Source organism: Macrobrachium rosenbergii, chromosome 12, assembly GCF_040412425.1.
Source record: "Macrobrachium rosenbergii isolate ZJJX-2024 chromosome 12, ASM4041242v1, whole genome shotgun sequence".
NCBI lineage: Eukaryota > Metazoa > Arthropoda > Malacostraca > Decapoda > Palaemonidae > Macrobrachium > Macrobrachium rosenbergii.
Window position 1 is genome coordinate 47,348,194 of NC_089752.1, and position 22,351 is coordinate 47,370,544.

A 22,351-nucleotide genomic window follows, 5' to 3' on the forward strand; every position below is an offset into this window, starting at 1 on the left:
CAAGATGCTCAATTTCCCAGAAAGGCTGCTGCAAGATGCTCAATTTCCCAGAAAGACTGCTGAAAGATGCTCAATTTCCCAGAAAGGCTGCTGCAAGATGCTCAATTTCCCAGACAGGCTGCTGCAAGATGCTCAATTTCCCGGAGAGGCTGCTGCAAGATGCTCAATTTCGCGGAAAGGCTGCTGCAAGATGCTCAATTTCCCGGAAAGGCTGCTGCAAGATGCTCAATTTCCCGGAAAGGCTGCTGAAAAATGCTCACTTCCCGGAAAGGCTGCTGCAAGCTGCTCAATTTCCCGGAAAGGCTGCTGAAAGATGTTCAGTTTCCCAGAAAGGCTGCTGCAAGATGCTCAATTTCCCGGAAAGGCTGCTGCAAGATGCTCAGTTTCCCAAGGTCAAAGGTTAGATTGTACTCTCAAGGGCACAATACAAAACTTCAATAATTTAACAAAACTGTATATAAGAGGTGTTGCTTGAGCCCAATGCGACAACTAATGGTAGATTTAAGGACTAATCTAAGAAATTTCCTATACAAACAATCGCGAGTAGGACGTAACTGCCTCGAGGAAATTGTGCTTGGACCTCCCAAAACTACTTGTCTCCAAGCAGAACTCACGTAAATAACACCTACAAAAAGAAACTTCATGAACTTTCACTAACTAGTCGCAGTGATCGTTTAATATCAATTCAGTAATGTATGAGAGAGAGAGAGAGAGAGAGAGAGAGAGAGAGAGAGAGAGAGAGAGAGAGAGAGAGAGAGAGCCTTAATCATGATAATTTTAACTTTTTTATTCTTCAGCACCAGCATCGCAGTTCCATTCCACTTGAATTTATAGCATCATTTTCTCAATGTCGCTGCCAGTTGGAATTACATTTGGGATGACATATTTTCAGCCATTACTCGCCAAGTTAATTTCATTCGGCGCTTCACAGCGACAATGAGATATAATAGAAACATAGGTAAATGCATTAAGCTAAACTTGGGATTCTTGTATAAATATGCGTTTTTCGCTTACCAAAGAATGTTTAGTGCATGAAAATTCCGAAAATTTGACTAGTAAATTTCATTTATTCAATATAAAAGTAAGTGATAATAAATATTCATCGTTCTCCATATCCAGAAACGCTAAAAGAAATGGTTAATCAAAATACACATACACAAACACTGACAAATTACCTTGTTCCTCAAGCATTATTTAATAATTCCAGACCTTTCTCGCCTGGGGGTGAATATGCCTTCATTAGACCTCAAGTACCCTGTTCATAGATATATATATATATATATATAGCCTATATATATATATATATATATATATATATATATATATATATATATATATATATATATATATATGAATTTTTTTGAAAAATACCCAACTGTTATTGGAATTATATCCATCTAAAAATAAATATATATATATATATATATATATATATATATATATATTTATATAGATATATATGAATTGTTTTGAAAAAATACCCAACTGTTATTGAATTACCCTCCATCTAGAAATAAAATTCACGAAATATCAAAAGTTAAGGCTAAAACTTACATCATGAACCCATCCCCCCACCTCAACCAGCTTTACGAAAACTTTTAAGTAGATCCGCGGAGATAAGTAAATACGGTGAAAGGGTAAATAACTTAGGGAGAAAAATAGTGAAGATTGATACCTACGAATGATAAGATATCTTGTATATGCCTTATTCACAATGCATTCTAAATACATCATTAGAACAGCAAGAGCAGATACAAACACAGGAGAAGGATGGGATGGTAAGTAATATAACTGTGAGATGTTAGGGCAAATGTAAACAAGCACAGAAAACCAATAACCTCACTGACGGAAAAATCATAACATGACTCTCCCCGCAGGAACATTGCAGCAGTCTCGCCTTTAATAAAAAGGGGAACTAAGAGGTAGAACAAGGTACTGTGTAAACGATACCTTCGTTATAAAATACGAAAATCACTCACGGATATTGTAACTGTCTGTCATTATCTACTTCAAAGAAAGTTAAGAGAAATGTAAATCCCTCAAACGACGAAATCCGCGACATGCCACGGGAAAAAAGAATGCTCCTCGGAGTATTTACAAGAGGATCAGGGCGTGTCTGGACAGATGCAGTGCGTAAAAACTCCCATCTTAAAAGATCTACAGCAAAGAAAATTGTTTGTATGCAGAGAGAGAGAGAGAGAGAGAGAGAGAGAGAGAGAGAGAGAGAGAGAGAGAGATATTAAATGGGAATATTAAAACGATATATTTTTCTTCTTCCCACAATTTTTTAAAAAGAAAAAAAATATATTTGCTAATGCAATCTACACATATAAAAGACAATCAGGCCAAAAATAAAACAAGTATTCAAAGACGGATTCAGGCATCTCGCGAAATACGTCTTCAGCATTAGTTTGGAGACGTGAACACTTTAACCATTTCAGCAGTAACGCATTTATATAAATTTCAGCTCGAACGTGAGTATAGTGCAGATGTGCCATGCACCGGCAAAAGACTTCAGTCATTTGCCTCAAGCCTTAAATTTATGTTACATATAACGTAGTATCCCATTATAACTTAAGTTTACATTCCACCGACATCAACACAGGGTTTTACAACTAATTCACTGAAGCCGTTTGACATGCAGTATCGCTCCTCATATTTGCATAAGTGAGTTTGTGTAAGTCCCCCCGTTTACGTACAAATGCCTATATATTACCATTTAACTGTATTCTAGTCTGACATTCAAAATCTGACTGTCACCAAGCAACCTCTCATGTGCCATGTCAACAAATATTTCATGTGAAAAAAGACGAGGAAGTAACGACAACACAAACGCGAACTTGCGTAATGTGTATACTCAGGAATACAAACAATTACAAAGACGCCGCACATTTCGGACTATGGCTTCGGCGCTGAAAAACAAAAGTAGAAAATGAGCCGAAGTTTCTTCGGCGCAATCGAGTTTTCTGTACAGCATATAATGTTGTATGTTGTTGGCACCTATAGCGGTGCTAGACGCACGATCATGGCTAACTTTAACCTTAAACAAAATAAAAACTTCTGAGGCTTGGGGGCTGCAATTTGATATGTTTGATGATTGGAGGGTGGATGATCAACATAGCAATTTGCAACCCTCTATCCTCAGCAGTTTTTAAGATCTGAGGGCGGGCAGAAAACGTGCGGACGAACTGACAAATAGCCATCTCAACAGGTTACTTTTACAGAAAACTAAAAGGTCAGACAAAAATGGAAAGAGAAGAAATAAACCAGCAACGACCTTAACCTTCACTATCACGAAATGTAGTCGACCTTAACACCGTTCCATATTTTGAATGATGCCTGTAAAGAGCATAGAAATAGGAAAATAACACGTCCCAGAGCAAAGAAAACATAAGGAAATATTTCCTTCTTATGAGCAAGTAGGTGAAATCCCCAAACATGTAAAGAGTATCACAAAACAGATCAAAGGTGTCCCACAACAGATAAAAGAATTCCCCAAAGCAATTTACGGTCCATCCGTGTGTACTCCCCTGGAAAGAGGCCTTGGCGCTTTATTTAAATTATGAGAGTGGGAGTGCCTGCTGCCGGGGTGTTCCCAGAAATCTCTATCTTTTAGGGGTTATGACATATATATATATATAGTATATGTATGTATGTATGTATATATATATATATATATATATATATATATATATATATATATATATATATATATATATATATATATATATATAATATATATATATATATATATATATAAATATAAATATATATGTATACACACATATATATACATATAAATATATAAATAATATATATATATATATATATATATATATATATATATATACATATATATACACATTATATATATATACATATTTATATCTATATATGTATATATATATTATATATATTCGCATCCAGATCAAGGGCAGGAATATAGAAGCAGATAACACAGTAACCATTTATTCCAACGTTTCATGATTCGTAATCACATCTTCAGGGAAATCTACGACAATAAAATACAATATAATAACAAGTATACCGTAGCTCTGAACAGTTTAAGCAACGCATTCTTCCACAAGATGCTCACCTTTTCATGACAAGCTTTGATGTGGAGTCGTTATTCACCAATATACCGGTCTGAGAAACCATAGATATTATTTTGGACAAACTTTTTCCTACACCTGATTCATTGTATCATAATTTTAGTAGCTCCCATTTCAAGATGTTTTTAGAACTGGCCGCGCTGGACACGGCCTTTCTTTTTAATGGCATGCTTTTCAGACAAATAGAGGGAATGGCCATGGGTTCTCCTCTTGGACCTACGTTCGCCAACATCTTAATGTGCTCCCAGGAGGAGCACTTACTCGATGAGTGCCCCTTGGCCTATCCTCCCCTATTCTATGCCAGATATGTTGATGACACTTATTTTATTTAAATAAGACCACGATGCCGAACACTTCTTAGAATTTTCTAACTCCTATCATCATAACATCATCTTTACCACAGAAACAGAATACGACTCCAAGCTAGCCTTTTTAGATATACTTGTAACTAAAGATAACGAAAAGTTTAATACCTCTGTATTCAGAAAGAAAACTTTTACTGGTCTGGGGTCCAATTTTTATGACTTTTGTTTTACCAATTTTAAAATTAACTCTAGTTACACCTTAATACATCGTGCTTTATCTCTAACATCGGATTGGACCCTCTTTCACTAAGAAATCGTCTTCTTAAAGCAATACTTCACCAATAATTGTTTCCCTACTCATGTTTTTCACAGGATTCTCAAAAAACTTCAAAATAAAAAATTCTCCAAGAGGCCAAAGTGTTGTGATGTGCCTAAACTCCCATTATATGCAACTTTTCCTTTCTTATAGGATGACAAATTTTGGAGGGATTTCATGAAAATCGTCCAAAAATATATTGGGGCCATCAATCTTAAACTTACATCTAAGAACCCAAAGAGTATCGGCTCTCTTGTCAGATTTAAGGATCGGCCACCGCCTTTGACGTCGTCTGGTGTTGTCCATGAGTACAATTGTCCTACATGTAATTTAGAAAACATATTGGATCCACCAGGCGGCTTCTCAGGCTGAGGGCTGATTCCCACAGGGGGATAAGTTATAGAAGCGGGTGCCTATTAACTAATCCAGAATGCTTAAATATACGCAGCCATACTATTAAATGTAAAACAAAAATCAGCTATGAAGATTTTAAGATTATTGGTTACCCAAACAATTCACAAGAACCACTTATTCTTGAAACACTAAATATTAAACGAGTTCCTTCACTGAACTGTCAAACAACTGCTGTGCCCTTGCATTTGTCTTAACTCTATGCCTTTCGCTGAAAAAATTTTTTGTATGTTTTATTCTTATTGTGTCTTTAGCCTCTGGAATGGCAGGTAGCCTCCAGTGTTTTAAATGCTCCTGTATTTAAGTATGTTGTCTGGTTTTCACTGTTTTGCTTCTAAGTGCATCTGTGTTTGAGTGTGTTGTCTGTTCTTTACAATTTTAACTTTTTGTGTTTTGTTTTTTCACTTTTCTTCACTTGCTTTTTAAGTTTTTTAAAGTAAAGTCTTGTATATCGCTCTTTTAATTAATTTATATTAATATATTGTATTATACTGTCAGATCTCCCTGATGATGTGATTACGAATCATGAAACGTTGGAATAAATGGCTACGGTGTCGTCTGCTGTTGTATTCCTGCCCTTGAACTGGATGCGAATGTGATGTACACTCATTTTGCCTTTGCTTCATGGCATAATATGAATACCAGTCAAAGGATGTATAAACTTGATCCTTTAATATCAAAATAAATTTGTAAATTGTTTAAAAATTTAAGGTAGGCAGTAGAGATGTATGGTAATAAGATTATCACATTTGTAAACACAGTACGGAGGCAGGAGTGCAAATGAGTTCTCCAACCCTGCCTCCGTGACACCTGTCAGGTGTGAATCTGTAGTCTTCTATGGTCGGTACGTTTATCAATATTATCCCAAGAGTATATTGTGATTTTTAGCCAAATGAGTCAGGCCTCCCACCTTGACACTGCCGGCCTGTGGGTGGATCTGTGTACTCAAACGAAGTTGTATGTTCATCCAGTATTGTTTTGGTAGTATATATATTTGTGACTGTATCAGTTCTTCGTCAATAGCTCTGGAAAATAAAGTCGAAACCTGTCAAGACCTACACCCCATTGCTTACTATTGTCTACTCTGTAATGTGTGATAAAAGAATCATGTACAAAAGTTATTATAATCATATATATATATATATATATATATATATATATATTATATTATTATATATTATTATTATATATATATATATATATATATATGTATATATATAAATGCATGTATAACATATTATATATTCATGTGTGTATATAAATACATATATAACAAAATTATTTAACAACCAATTAACTATATCTATACTTGCACCCTAGGGGAATTATAAAAAGTACTTCACCATCAGTGGGATTCGAACCGCTGGTTGTTTTAAAAAGAAACGATGCATAATGAACTGGATATTAAACAATAGTTGTGGGTTAATATCTGTAAACATAGAAATGCCAATGTGTGAAAAAATTCACCTACACACACACACTCACACATATATCTATATATATAAAAAGTGAATGTTTGTTTATTAGTTTGGATTCTATAGAAATCAGAACTGCTTGATAGACCCAGACAAAATTTTGCACACGACCTCATGTCACCCCAGAAAGGTTTATAACTCAAAATCAAACCCCTATCCCGTGACAGATATACAAACACAGACAAAACAAATGAAATTTTCGATTTTACTTCACCTTTTCCTTTTCCTTCAGGTTTCGGAGTTAATTCTCATTTTTCACCTGACCCTCCATCTTTTTTTCCACGTGCTGTCAGACGTATGATTTCATTAAAGTCCTCCCACTGCAAACCTTATAATCATTTTTGTACATCCAAAAACTTAAACAGGTGTGTTTGACTGTATTAGAACTACTTTCATTCATTCATAAAGCAATGTAATTTAAAATATAACCTCTACCCACGCTTACACCCTCATTAAAAAGCTACTCGCGTCGAAATTACCACATTTTTTTCAGTGTTCGTCTCAAGCCAAACGTATCTTAATCAAATCCGGCCAATAAAATACAAATTCTTAAGTACCTTGTGGTATTACCATTATCATATCTAAGTACTTAATCCAAAAAACAAATTGGTAGTTACGGGCATAACTTTGGACATCAAGAACTAATTCATCGTCGTCTGCACATGCGTATTAGTACACCAAATGTTTCTGCGACAGATTTACCCCCTCAATAAAAAATTACCTGAGACGAAATTATCACCTTTTTTTCAGTAATCATCTTAAGCCAAACGTATTTAATTAAACACTGCCAATAAAATACAAATTCTTAAGTGCCTTGAGGTATTACCATCATCCTATCTAAGTACTTAATCCACTAGAAACTCACCATATATCGACAATTTCTATTTTAGATCGTTCAGACTTCGGCCTACACTTTCCCTCAGAGACGCCAAAAGGAACTGAAACACGTCCATTAACAGGAAACTGAAGACAGTTGCAGCTCTTTTTACGGTGTCTAAAATTACCATCGTTCATAACAATTTAATATTTATATAGACAACGGACACTGTATCTTAATAACTTATGGATATTCTGAAGCTCTTTGTCAAGCTGACAACCTACTTTCTGGGTTTTATTTTCCCCCTCACCTTCCCCTCCATCTTCCCTCCCCTCCCCTCCACCTTCCCCTTCCGCTTCCCCTATGTTTCCCCATCCCCTTCCCTCTTCCCTTCTTTTCCCTCCCCTACCCCTATCCCTTCCTTTAACTGATAAATTTGAATCAATAAATTATGGTGATAAAGAAGGAATGATATAAGCATATAGGGAACCTAACAACGAGACAATCACAAATAAGGAAGCAGTTAAAGACCTTACAGTGTGATGCTGAATAGGAATGTTATGCAATGATCAAATAGCAATACTACTGGCAAAATGCAAAGCAAAAAATGGGAATGTTGTTTCGGCACTTCAAAACACAGAAAAAGCCTGAACACACATGATTATGCTTTATAAAACGTATGTAAGTAGTCAACTGAATATTGCAATAGATATGGGTACCCACTACCAAAGGATATTGCACAAATAGTGTACAAAGGTCCTTTACAGCTAGAATAGAAAGTTAAAGACCTTGACTACTGGGAAGAGACTACAATTTTTAAAATTATATAGTCTCGAAAGGAAGAGAACGCTACATGATAATACAGGCATGGAAACATAGAAGGAATCACCGAAAACATCGTGGAGCTAAAAATATACGAAACAGCAAGCAGAGGTAGATTAATAGTGCCCAAAACTATACCAGGAAAACGAAGGAAAGCACACAGCACATTAATCCACTACGCACCAGCATCGACAATGCAGTGATTATTCAATGCGTTACCAACTCATCTGAGGAACATATCACGAGTGAGCGTAGATGTGTTTAGAATAAGCTCGACAAATATCTAAGCTGCATCCCAGACCATCCAAGGTTGGAAGAAAAAATATACCAGAAAATAAATTAGCAATTCTCTGGTAGACAACAAAGATGCCTCACACTGAGGGACCTGGGGCAACCCGAACGAACTGTAAGGTCCGTAAGGTCCCCTCCCCTCCACCTTACCCTTCCGCTTCCCCTACGTTTCCCCTCCCATCCCTTCCCCATTTCCCCTCCTCCTCTATCTTCTTAGTTCTTTCCCCTTTCCCCCCTCCTTCTTTCCTATCTCGCCCCACCTCTTCCCCTACCCTCTGCCCTCCCACTGCCCATATACTGTTATTCAGAGTTTTAACAGACCTACCCGTAGGTTGTTATTCAGATTTTTTCCAGGCAGCGATGGGTTGGTAGCTAGTACAGTATACTAATAGCATCCCTTAACTGACAGAAATCAAAGGATTTTTTCACCTACTCAGTAAACATAGCCACGTTAACCAATTATCACTTCGAAGAAATACAAGAACGAGGATTGAAGAATAGGAGAGAATATAAGAACGTGGAGTAAAGACGAGAAAATTTAATAACGAGAGTGAAGAATAGGAGAAAACGCGTTGAGAACGCACAAATTTTGACTGGATACAAGTCGTCTTTCCATGAAGATTTTTCATTGAAATATGTGGATGTGTGAGAGAATGAGATCGCGGAATTCAGATAGGCATTACACTCCCTGCTATTCCTCGCAATTGCTACCATACGGATTTACTAATTCTTTGGTGTATAGGGTAATCAGGAGATGAGTTGGGGCAAAGTATATTTACGGAGAGAGAGAGAGAGAGAGAGAGAGAGAGAGAGAGAGAGAGAGAGAGAGAGAGCAGTTCATTATTATAATGACTTTCCTTTGAATATGAGATGAAGAAACATGAAGGTTGCTACAGGGATGAAAATGGAAGGCAAACAACAAAGCTGCGGTCAAAAATCTTCTCACAGAGCAGAGCTTTTAGATAAAAGTGAGACCGCAAAGTGTTTTCTCATGCATAACAACTATATTCTTACCCACATTTACAATTTAAATAAGTGAGAATATAAACATATCTGTAATTGGATTACGCATATGCACTTTTCAAAAAATACAAGAGCCTTAAATAAGAAAAAAACACGGGGTCATATTTCAGTTTAATAACGATCAAACGATGGTCCTTCAGAAGAAATATAACATTTAAGAGAAATTAAAATCCATCTCTCTCTCTCCCTCTATATATATATTATATGTGTGTGTGTGTGTGTGTGTGTGTGTGTGTGAACTCTTGAGGGGCAATGAAAGAGAAATTTTACAAAACGATATATAGGAACATCAAAACTTTTTAGCGTCTTTACTCGGAACTGGATGCCAATCTTAACAACGGAAAAAAGTCTATTATCATCACGAAATCTTGTGCTCCAGACGAAAGCACAAGGGTAAATACGCGGACTCAGAGAAAGGCAAATCCAACTTTGAAGCAAATATATGAAGGCAAATACGGACATGACGAAACTCGAACACATATTCAGTCAAAATTACGGAATCAGATGCTGATCAAATTTGCTCTCAAATTCAAGCCTTAATATTTGCAGAGCCACTTCCTTCGTGCCTCATCGAATTTCGAAACTGACCCCAGCTTTCATCTCTGTTGGATTTCATATGAAAAACCCAGAACCACTCTAAAGATAATTTATACAGAGCACAATCCTTATCTTTCTTATTAAACAGCGGCAGCAAAATGCAAGTTATATTACAGTAATGCTTAAATTTGTCCTCATAAAAATTGCAGAGATGCTCTGGTCTATGAACAAAAATCATTTAAACAGGCTGCATCACTTTCAAGTCTGCGCCTCCAAATACAGAAAATGAGCAAAAGTGCTTGAAGCTCTCCAAATTACATTATTACTCTTCCATATCTGGGAAACAAAAGAAAACTATACAAATAAATTATTTGTACTTTCGAACACAGAAAATAAGGCACGTGGAATGTAATTCATGGTCCAACAAACAAGTAATAAATGCGCTGAAGTTTCCTAAGCACAATCGAGTTTTCTATACAGCGTATAATGCTGTATGAAACTCTCAGCCAAGGCCCATGAAACTTTCAGTCACGGCTAGGTGGTGGCCTGTGTTGTTGGTACCAACAGCGCTTTGAAATGCAATGATTATGGCTAAATTTAACCTTAAATAAAATAAAAACTACTGAGGCTAGAGGGCTGTAATTTGGTAAGTGGATGATTGGAGGAAGGGTGATCAACATACCAATTTGCAGCTCTCTAACCTCAGTAGGTCTTAAGATCTGAAGGCGGACAGTAAAAGTGCGGAAGGACAGACAAAGCCATATCAATAGTTTTCTGTTATAGAAAACTAAAAACTACCTTACTTACCAAGAGCAAACACGCAAATATCCGCGAGGACAAAAGGCACCTTTCTCTAAAAAGTTAAATTCATATCACTCCCAAAACTTAGTCATGCGCTGCTACTCTCGAAGCCGAACAGAGGCAAAATTTTCGTAGAAATCCGCAAAACATTTGCTTAACCTTGCTTGTAAACAGACTAACAAAGTCTCCAAACCAAACCATACCCTCATTGAAGGAGGTAATACGCCAATATAGCATGTTCCACGGAGACAATAAGCCCATTCAGAAGATGCATAAGTGGAGACCATACCCTCATGTATTTCCATTCCTTTCATTATTTTGTCCTTCCTCTGTCTTGCTGATTTCTAATAAAAGGCCAGTAAAACCTGCTGGCAATTTCCCTTTAAAAGAAAAGGACCGCAGACTCCAACAGAGAGGGAAAGACAGCAATCTTGGTTTTCAGAGAGAGAGGAGAGAGAGAGAGCAAAGAGAGAAAAGCAGCAATCTTTGCCTCATAAATATCAGAGATGCCAGGGTAGAAAAAGAATATTAATCTATTTAAAAAATACCATTACATTTGGGTAAACAATTGCCACGCAGGAAACAGCTATAAAATCATCACCTAAGATGAACTTTATTACATTACAGAATCAGAGCTACATAGTCACGATGAAGTCTGACAACCCTCACCTGTCGCTTATCTTTGCTACGCATTTATAACCTTGTACTTATACCCTGCTAACGTTACGTGAGTTTTATGGCTTTCACGACCCTAAAACCCGTTAATCTTTTCATCAGATCAATGATTACAAAGGATAGTGACATTTAACACCATGCACGACAACTGATAACACAGAAAATGTCTCGAACGGGAATGGGTCAGTTCAGCGCCACCGTTTCAGCGCCGATGATTCAGCGCCGCCGTTTCAGCGCCAGAAAGTTCAGCGCTAAATAAATTTCAGCGCCAGACGATTCAGCGCCGCAAATCATTTCTATGCTTTGTGTGTGTGTGTGTGTGTGTGTTTCACATATCAAGTTTTCTTTTTCCGTGTTAATTGCTTCATCGATATTCCCTACTGTATAATTATTGAAGAATTAACTTATACATTTGATGGTTGTTTATGGTAAGATATTTGTAAAATTGTTTGTTTTCTTTATAGTTGTTTCGTCATTTCTACTTACTGTATAATTGCAGAGAAACTAGCTCATTCACTTGATGGTTGTTTTATGGTAAGATATTGAAGATTATTTGTTTTTCTTTTATAGTTGTTTCATCATTTCTACTACTGTATAATTGCAGAGAAACTAAGCTCATTCACTTGATGGTTGTTTATGGTAATATATTTGTAAGATTTCTTTTTCTCAAGCATAAAAATCTCTTTATTTTTGAATTGTTAGTTTGTGTTTAGATTTTGGAACAACAACACCTTGAGTTTTTTTCTGGAAACCATGGCTGATTCACTGTACAAAGTAAGAGGCAGAGAAAAGTTTTGTCATGAAGGCTATATTTTTCGTTTGACAAACACAGCAAAACACAAGATCTTGTTAGAAGTTTTTGGCGATGCCATGAAGATGGTAGATGTAAGCTCGTATTCACACGTTAGAGTGAGGTGATCAAAAGATTAACGGGACATACCTCATCCTCCTTCAGCAGTTGCCTTGCATCGAGTAGAAAATGTTCTGACCGTGCCAGAGACCGAGCTGAAATGACTTGTGAGTTGCAAGGCACAATTATAAATAAGTGCATCGAGAAAATGTCTGTTGCAGGTATGGCAGTTACCAAACAGGCACGCAATGCGAAGAATTATTCGTAGGGAAACGTAACGCAGTTAACCAAGTCCCTGAAAACCCAAGGTCCATTGAAGGCTTCAGTTACCAGAAAGTATATGATGTATAATCCTACCAGATACCAGTGAAAATTTTGTTTAATTAATAGAGGGACAGGCAGCGAACGGATTATTATATTTGGAAGAGAAAGTTGGTTGGAGCACATTGCAAATTCTACGATTTGGTATGCTGATGGAACATTTGCAATAGCACAGGCTATTTATCAAAGTGTACATTATTCTGGTTAAAAAAATAATGGAGTACACCCTGTATTGTATGCGCTTTTACAAAACAAGCAGTATGCAACATATGTGAGGTTGTTTGAGATGTTAAAGGAGATGAGCACCAAACGCACGACCTGACGTAATCAACTGTGATTTTGGGAGCTGTTTTTACTGTAAATGAAAGACACCTTCCCCAGTGTTGAATCAGGGCTGTCTATTTCATCTGTCTCAAAACTCACTAAAGCAGCTAAGTGGGTATGAATCTCGCCAAGAAGTTTATACAACACTAATCCCGACTTTGCATTACATATGAAAATGATAACTGTTTATGCTTTGTGCCAGTTGCTGAGCTAGACACCTCATAGATTCATTGGCAGGTAATTTACCGGGGATTAATTCCAGTTTTAAACTGGTTTGAAGACAACTATGTAGGCCGTCCAAAACTGGCGTGGACCAGGCAGACGAAGTCCTTTATTTCCAACGGAGATGTGGAATATGCATCAAAGACCATTAAATGGGTACGACAGGACAAATAACTGAGGCGGCTAATAGGAGATTGGAAAGGAACTCGGAATGTTACACCCGACTATTTGAAATTCATCGATGTCCTCAGGCAGGTTCAAAGGGGAAGGGACGAGTACTTTGAGAAACTTGCATGTGGCCCATCAACCACAGTTAACTACGTAAATACAGCAGTGCCAGATGAAGCGAATTCTAAAGACTGTTTCTGAATATGGCACAAAAAATGAAATAAGAGTACCTTCGTTCAATAGGACACAATTTAATGAATTAAATGAGTTGTTTTTCTTATATATAATTTTTCTAAAATATAAATAAATTATTTTTCTGGCTTTATTCTTTTCCTACATGTTTTTATAGAGGTTTTAAAACTAATCAAATGATTTAAAAGAAACAAGATTATATTTCAGTGTCTAGATAGATGAGATAGCTCTCTTTCCAGCGCTGAAAACGTCTGGCGCTGGAAATATTTAGCGCTGGAACTTTCTGGTGCTAAACGGCGGCGCTGAATCATCGGCGCTGAAACTGCGGCGCTGAATAGTGCTGTACCCGTCTCGAACTATAAACAGAAACTTCGATAATCTTATTTTCTTTACGACGTTAGTTCGGCAAAAATTACGAATTTTCACTGACCAAGAATTTACGTATATACAGGAGGTATGCATATTAAGGCTCGCATTGACTCATAAATGATCAAGAAACATATGTGCAAATAGGAAAAGAAGCTCTAAGGGCTCACCTCTTAAATTAACGTTTTACGTGGCCAGGATTGCGTGTGCGAAATAAGGTAAGCAAATGACCACCGCCTTCAATCTTTCGGTCAGCCATAACGTGAAAGACCAAAATCCTACTGCGATAATATGCTGCACGCTTCTTTAAAACACCGTTGGTGTTCGTTAATGAAAAAGAATTTCAGATCCTTTGTCTCAGTACGTTCAAAATGGCATCATGCTACTTGGACATCTTTTCAGGAGAGAGAGAGAGAGAGAGAGAGAGAGAGAGAGAGAGAGAGAGAGAGAGAGAGAGAGAGAGGAATGTGGAGTAGGAGACCGTCTTATACCAGACCTAGCATCCATTTTGTTATGTTAATTCCGAAGTTTATTTGGCAATTTAGAATGGAACGAAAATAATAAACTTCATATTAAAAGAAATGTGAGACGGGAGAGGAAAAGGAATCTCATATTTTTGACATCAAGGAAAATAAATACAATTTAGTATTTCTTGTATCACAGAAGAAACAAAACGTCCGTTATATTCTCTACTGGCTGTACTCGGAAAAAGAGTCCTCGATTTAAATCGCCCTGGATTTATATACAGCAGAAGGATTTGCAATTCTATTTTTGCCCACGCACGAAAAGGTAGGTACGCGCACAGAGCCAGAGAGAGAGCGCTAGCGCAATAAATTTAATGGCCAACAAAATATAAACTTTTGACATTCCAGCCAGTGTATCTCTTGCTACTAAGCTGTAGGAAACTCGAAATGCCAGGAAAGCTCTGAGGCCAAGATACGGCCTTGTCGATTTTGTGTTCTTACGATCGGGAAACACTCAGAAACTTTCAGCTAATACTTGAAGAAACTAATTAGGGGGTATTCTTACGGAGGATTACATATATCCTCCTGACTCGGAAGAGGCTGCTATAAAAACAAACATTTTCCAATCTCTCTTTCAAAACCAGTCTGCTATTAAAACAAACATTTTTCAATCACTCTTTCAAAACCAATTAAAACATTCATTTGGCCGAAAATAAAATACGCATATGTTCATACATAAATGCAATTAACATCTAAACGCTACGACGGTTTTAAGCAACTCGGTGAAAAACACTCAAAATTTGTAAGCGTTTTTTCACCCAGCCGGATGGAAAATTTAATCATTACAAGCAGATGCTTCCAAATGTCTTAAATGTAGCATTCAAAAATCGAAAATTATATATACATACCGTATATATATAAATATATACATATATATATGTACATATATACATATATATAATATATATACATACATACTCGTATATACATATACATATATACACATACATATACATATATATATATATATATATATATATATATATATATATATATATATATATATATATATATATATATTATATACAGTATACATATGTATATTAAATATAATACATATATATATATATATATATATATATATATATATATATATATATATATATATTTTTTTTTACATATATTATATATACAGTGTACGGATACCTGATGCTGCTAACTCAGCTAGACTCGCTGCTGCCTGGACCTGCAGTTGTTCCGCCCTCCCAGAACCTGACTGAGGCGAAGTCTGACGCCATTCACCAGACGACAGCTCGCCAGCAAGAGAAAAACACAAAAAAAAACAAACAAAAGGCAACAATCCACCAAGGGAACAATCGGCAAACAATTGTTCTAACTAATATAAATATATACATATATATGTACATATATACATATATATAATATATATGCATACATATATACATATACATATATACATATACATATATATATATATATATATATATATATACAGTATACATATGTATATTAAATATAAATATATATATATATATATATATATATATATATATATATATATATATATATATATATATATATATATACATATATATATATATATATATATATTTACATATATTATATATACAGTATATATATATATATATATATATATATATATAAATAATTACATATACAGTACACAGTATTATATATATATATATATATATATATATATATATATATATATATATATATATATATATATATATATGGCCTTTAATCTTCCTCTTTTAAGTTTTGAAACACGACTTATACGTCTAATGTTAATTAATTCAGAAGCCGTGTCAGCATGCAATTCTCCCGCTGTATATGCAAACTCATTTGTGACTCATGGTCTCTCTATAAAACATGTTAATTATGGTTTATCTTTGAGACTAATTTTTCACCACTATAATGTACTAACAAATTACCCATCCCCTTGTATATTGATCTCAAAATCTGCAATATGTTTCAGACTTACCACGCGATGATAAACTTCTAAATAAAAGCATTCTGAAGCTAGTTTAGGTTTATTCATGTCTATTTATAAGGTTTAATTTCCTATATATATAATGCATTACAATTTCTCCTAAATAATTTAAAAACAGTACTTCACAGGTTTAAATTCTCATTAGCATATCTCGCTCTTCATTTCCCCGCAATATTCTCCACCTTAACTACTCAAGAGTGAAAAAAAAAAAATTATCTTTGCACTCCCACGGAACATTAAGATTTCCAGGGGCGTGGCAGCCATAGCCAGAGAGAGAGAGAGAGAGAGAGAGAGAGAGAGAACTATTAGCAACAGTGAAAATAAACCATGAAAATATTCTGATTATTATTAAAACCACTGTTCACCTGATTACTCTTATGAACTATCCCGACGGAAGGAATTTATCATATCTGATCTCAAAAAGAGCACTTTTCTGCAAATGGGTGGATTATCAATTGTAAATCCGTTGGCGGCGGAGAATGCAAAGTTTCTTCACTAGTTTTCTCTCATTGACTAGTTAGAGACCGCTTAGAAATAGCGAACGGTTTTCATTTAATTCTCCCTTGGATTCAAAGTCATTAAAAGGAAAGCGAGATCGTAAAAGTTCGGTTGTTAAAAGTTCCTAGTCGCATGAACACTGGTAATCATCTATAATAATAAAATCCGAGTGGATCTTGTTTGTCCTCCCCCGGGTGACAGTAGGGGAGACGTGATACAGCCACCCACCCATTGCAAACTAGACTGCCCGCCCGGGGTGGGTGCGGGGTAAGTAAAGGATCGGGAGGGTAAGGGAGACGGCAGCGCCAGATACCAACGCACGTAGCACGCTCCAGCCAGGTCGTGGTAGTATAGTAACTTAGATGCCAGGTAGTTCCGCTTACTAGCACTCATTACACCACAATACATTACAGCATTCATATTCCCAAATTCTCTCTCTCTCCATGTCCTGAGATTTCCCGATAAACCAATTCAAGGGGTGTAGCATATTCTACTGGAAATGCTTGCAAAAGTGTTCCGCACTGCTGAGGTAATTTTTAAACTTCAGTTACATAAAATTAGTTTTTGGCCAAATTCACCATTCTTACAACATTGTCGACATTTTCATTGTAAAACCTTCTGATTATCATTAACACAATCGTTCTCACTACTAATATTGCCGATGTTATGGAAAGCTGGAATAAACAGCTGTACACAATTGTATTAGTATTGTAGTATTTCCCTGGATATGTATGTATGTGTATTTTAAAATTCTGCCACTACTATTCCGATTATTCGAGTACCATTTCTATAGTAACCTTTCCCCTAATACATATGTACAAATAGTGACTCTATCCTATACCTAATGTAGCTGATTATGCATTGTTCGTATTCCAATTCATTCAATCACACTTGGTAATTCTTCCGTACAATAATAATAAAACTATCGAACATACTACTCTAAGCGACTTTAAGGCCATAGCACGTTAGAGATAATGAAAACGGCACGGAACGGTACAACCGGGATTTGTGGGTATTTGCTGGATAAAAAGCTAAGAAAAATTTGTTGAAACTTGCTCCACATGGATACTTTCTATTTAAATTATCAAATGCAGGGTGAATAAAAGTTAAATCCATATGTAATACAGCTAGATTACATAATAAATTGAATTTTGCCTTTTCTAACCTAATATATATTTTAATGAATAATATGGAGAAATATATACATATTTTATATATATATATATATATATATATATATATATATATATATATATATATATATTACTTCATATTATTCATTTAAATATACGACTTTTTAAGATTTTGTTGGTTGCACACATTTAAACTTCGTAATCTTGTATTTCACAATAATTATAGCTTAGAAAAAGCAAAATTCAATTTATTATGTAATCTAGCTGTATTACAACTGGATTTAACTTTATTCACCCTGCATTTGATAATCTAAACAGAAAGTATCCATGTAGCGCAAGTTTCAAGAAAATCTTCTTAGCTTTTTATCCTGGAAATACCCACAAATTACGATTGTACCGTTTAGTGCCATTTTCATTATCTCTAATGTGCTATATATATATACATTATATATATATATATATATATATATATATATATATATATATATATATATATATATATATATATATTATATATATGTATATATGTATATGTATATATATATATATATATATATATATATATATATATATATATATATATATATATATATATATATATATATTCAGCGAAGAATTAATTCATCCACAATGTCTTTAACACAATACAATTAGATGTATAAACTCCAAACGACGAGGTAAATGAACACGAGAGAAGACGAATGCAGGAAGTTCAGAGGAGAAAGTCAAAAGACAAAACGAGGTTATGCTCGTCGTGAAAAATGTTTCTAAGTTAATGAGGAAACTTGCGACGAGGCAAAATGGAAACAACTTCTAGATATACGATGATGAGGAGAGAGAATCGGACAAGTTATTCGACTCGACATCAAAACAAAAGTTTATGGAAGACGGGGGAAAGGGAGAAAGGCGGGGGGGGGGGAGATGGGTTGAGCAATACAATGGAAAAACGCAGGAAGAGTTACAATTTCATGGGACTTCTTTCCAATCTATATCCAACCTCTTCTACTTTTCTTCCATCATGTAAAATCTATATGATGAGCAAAAAAAATCAACATCCATCTCCCAGAATATTATCGTGTGCATGTTATCAACAGCGTCCTCAAAACCGTTACTGAAAATAAGTATGATTACATGAAACAGTACGACTAGATGAGACAGAGATAACCTACATCCCAAATTAGCGAAATGAATGTGATCAATCTGCTACCCTTTTCAAACCTAACCCACATAATTTGCCAATTCATGTTAAAATTGCTGCCAGTTTTAGTACTCTGAAGATTTGACTATTAATACCTGTGCAACTCGTAGATATCCAAATCAGCCAAAAAGTCATAACTGTCTCTCCCTCCACCTTCAACAGTCGACTGACAACTAGATGCATAACTGACACCTCAGGTCAACTGAGATTTTAGTGAAAGCACCTCAATCCCCGTCCGGTTCGAAATTCGAACACGGGCCGTTCAGTTGTGAGCTAGACGCGCTACCATCGAACTACGAGAGAGAGAGAGAGAGAGAGAGAGAGAGAGAGAGAGAGAGAGAGAGAGAGAGAGAGAGAGAGATCTAAAATCTCGATATAGTAAAAGGCGGGTACAGACGCAGAACGTTTGAAACCAAAATACTCATAAACCTGGAATCCACGCTCCAATTCCTCCCTTTCAAAAAGCAGACTGGCTTATCTATACCAGTGCACCTCGTTAGACACTATCTATTTCTGGTACACTCGTATACGTTTGCAATCTAAACCGCAGAGATACAGCTAACTTCATTACAATTTCTGTCTTTCAATCTGAATGTGCACGTCTGAAGATAAGCTGTTTGCTTGAAATGCTGTTTGGTATTTTATTTCTATCTACTTCAGGTTCATTCTTGGTGCCTATAATACCAATGTTAGGCTTCAATAGATCAACCAACTTATTAACATATATGAAATCTAAATGTAACAAGTAGAAATTACTGCAGTTAAAAATAGGCAAATAAAATCAGATAATCAAAATATAAGGCGCAAGAGAGCTTATTTGAACATTTGAGAGAAACGCAAGCATCGGGTTTACTGATACCATGGTCACTGTAATACAGGCCACAGAGAGGGAGAGAGAGCTGCTAAAGCAGGACTGAATTTCCATCCTCAAAGGTAAACGACACATCAAGTAAGCTGAGAGCAACTTGTAGCAAGACAAGAGCCGGCGGTGGCATAGGTACACCAATACTTCTGATGGCATGGGCCTTGATCTGTTTCGGGACAGAAGATACATCTTGTTCCGAGCTGTAGGCTTTGCTTATCACCTCTCTCAGCCAGAAGGAGATCGTGTTCTTAGAAATCTCCTTCTTAACGCGGCCTGTACTAATGAACAGTCTACGTTGAGTTGGTCTGAGGGAGGCTGTGCGCTTCAGGTAGGTTTTAACAGCACGTACTGGGTATAGCAACATTTTCTCTCGATCGTTACCTGCAAAATCCTTAAGGGAGGGAATGGAGAAGCCATCAAACCTTGGGTCATGTGAAGAAGGGTTCTGAGTTTTCGTGATGAAGTCTCGAAGAAAATTAAAAGTCATTTCTGTCCAACATCATATGAGCGTACATGAATCTCACCTACCCTTTTAGCTGATGCCAAAGCTAGAAGGGACACTATCTTTACAGTCGAGATGTGTTTCCAAGTAACACAGAATCAGTTTAAAAGCTCCAACGTTAAAACTATTTTTTGTTTGAACACTATTTTCCTTTTTAATAAACAGGCTCTATTCGCGCGGAGCATTGTAAAGAGTACAGTATAGTAATTTGAAATGTCACAATCAACCACATCAAGCCTAAAGACATGATCTGCATAAGTTATCCGATATCCTTGAAATTTTACAGCTCCTCCACAAATGAAGACAAATAAGTGTTTCTAGGATAACAACATCTGAAATAATTTAGTCACTTCCTGAACAGTAAAAAAAAAAAAAAAATAATAGTTGCTAAACTGGAACAAGAAAAGGAAGCTGAGGGAATTGAAAAGCAAAAGTGGGATAAAAAGAAAGTTAAAACCATGAACATTTTAACTCTGATTCGAAATAATGAGTACAACAGGAAAACTTTCGAAAGTAAAACTCGACGCTAAAGAGAAAACAGTTACAATTTATGAGGAAAACAGACATCGAGAGAACTGGAAATAAAAGCTCAGCAGTTAAAGTGATAAGGCATTCTTTTTTTTTTCCTCATGAGACATAAAGAGATACAGACAGAGAGAGAGAGAGAGAGAGAGAGAGAGAAACCCCGCTGTCCTGGAGATGCTTAGAGTAAACATATGGCTAAGCGCATTAATCCAGCGTCCTCACTGCCGGGAATATTCCTAAACTATTTAGAAAGGAAACACAAGGGAGGAACGTAAGCCTAAAGGACTGAGTGCTAATAACGGTTTAAGTTATCGTGACTCCTTAGAGGCCCAAAATACAGGCTTTATGATCTCCCTCGGCAAAGCTGGATAAAAAGATTATTCTGAAAGCGCCGAAGTACGTTCTACGTGGCCCATTTTGCCATTTATGTCATATTTCTTGTCCAGTTCCACTTTGTAAACAGCTCGTTAGCGTGTTTGTTAAATTTGCCTCTCGCTGCATAACAGCATGGCTTTGTCCCTTTCTTTTAATACCACTCGTCACAATCAGGTCTTCTACTGTACAATGCCCTTTCATTAATTATGATTCCAATTCAATTGATGATTCTTTTCCTTATGTAAAAAAGAAAAAACCTACACTGTTAATGTGTTTCATTCTCAAATGCTTCCCGACCCTTCTTTTTCTTTTCCTCTAAACACATCTGATGTCTGTTCATGACTTCTGTGCATTCATCCACTACACACTAAATGAAATTCCATTTCTGTTCCGAAGAATGGATATGGCCCCTACATACTAAGGGGATTATTGAAAGGGAAGAATGAAAAACAAACAGATTCATGATCAAATTAAATTTACACACACAGACACACACATATATACACAGTTATTTATCCATATTATATATATATATATATATATATATATATATATATATATATATATATATATATATATATATATATATATATGCACGCAATTTCAATGGTTTTACAAACAATAATAAAAATAAGCAATAAAAAATGGAAAATAAATTACACAATGCAAGATTACGGCGAAAATACCCAGTTTAACGACTTCCCGCCCTGGATAAGCCACATTATAAC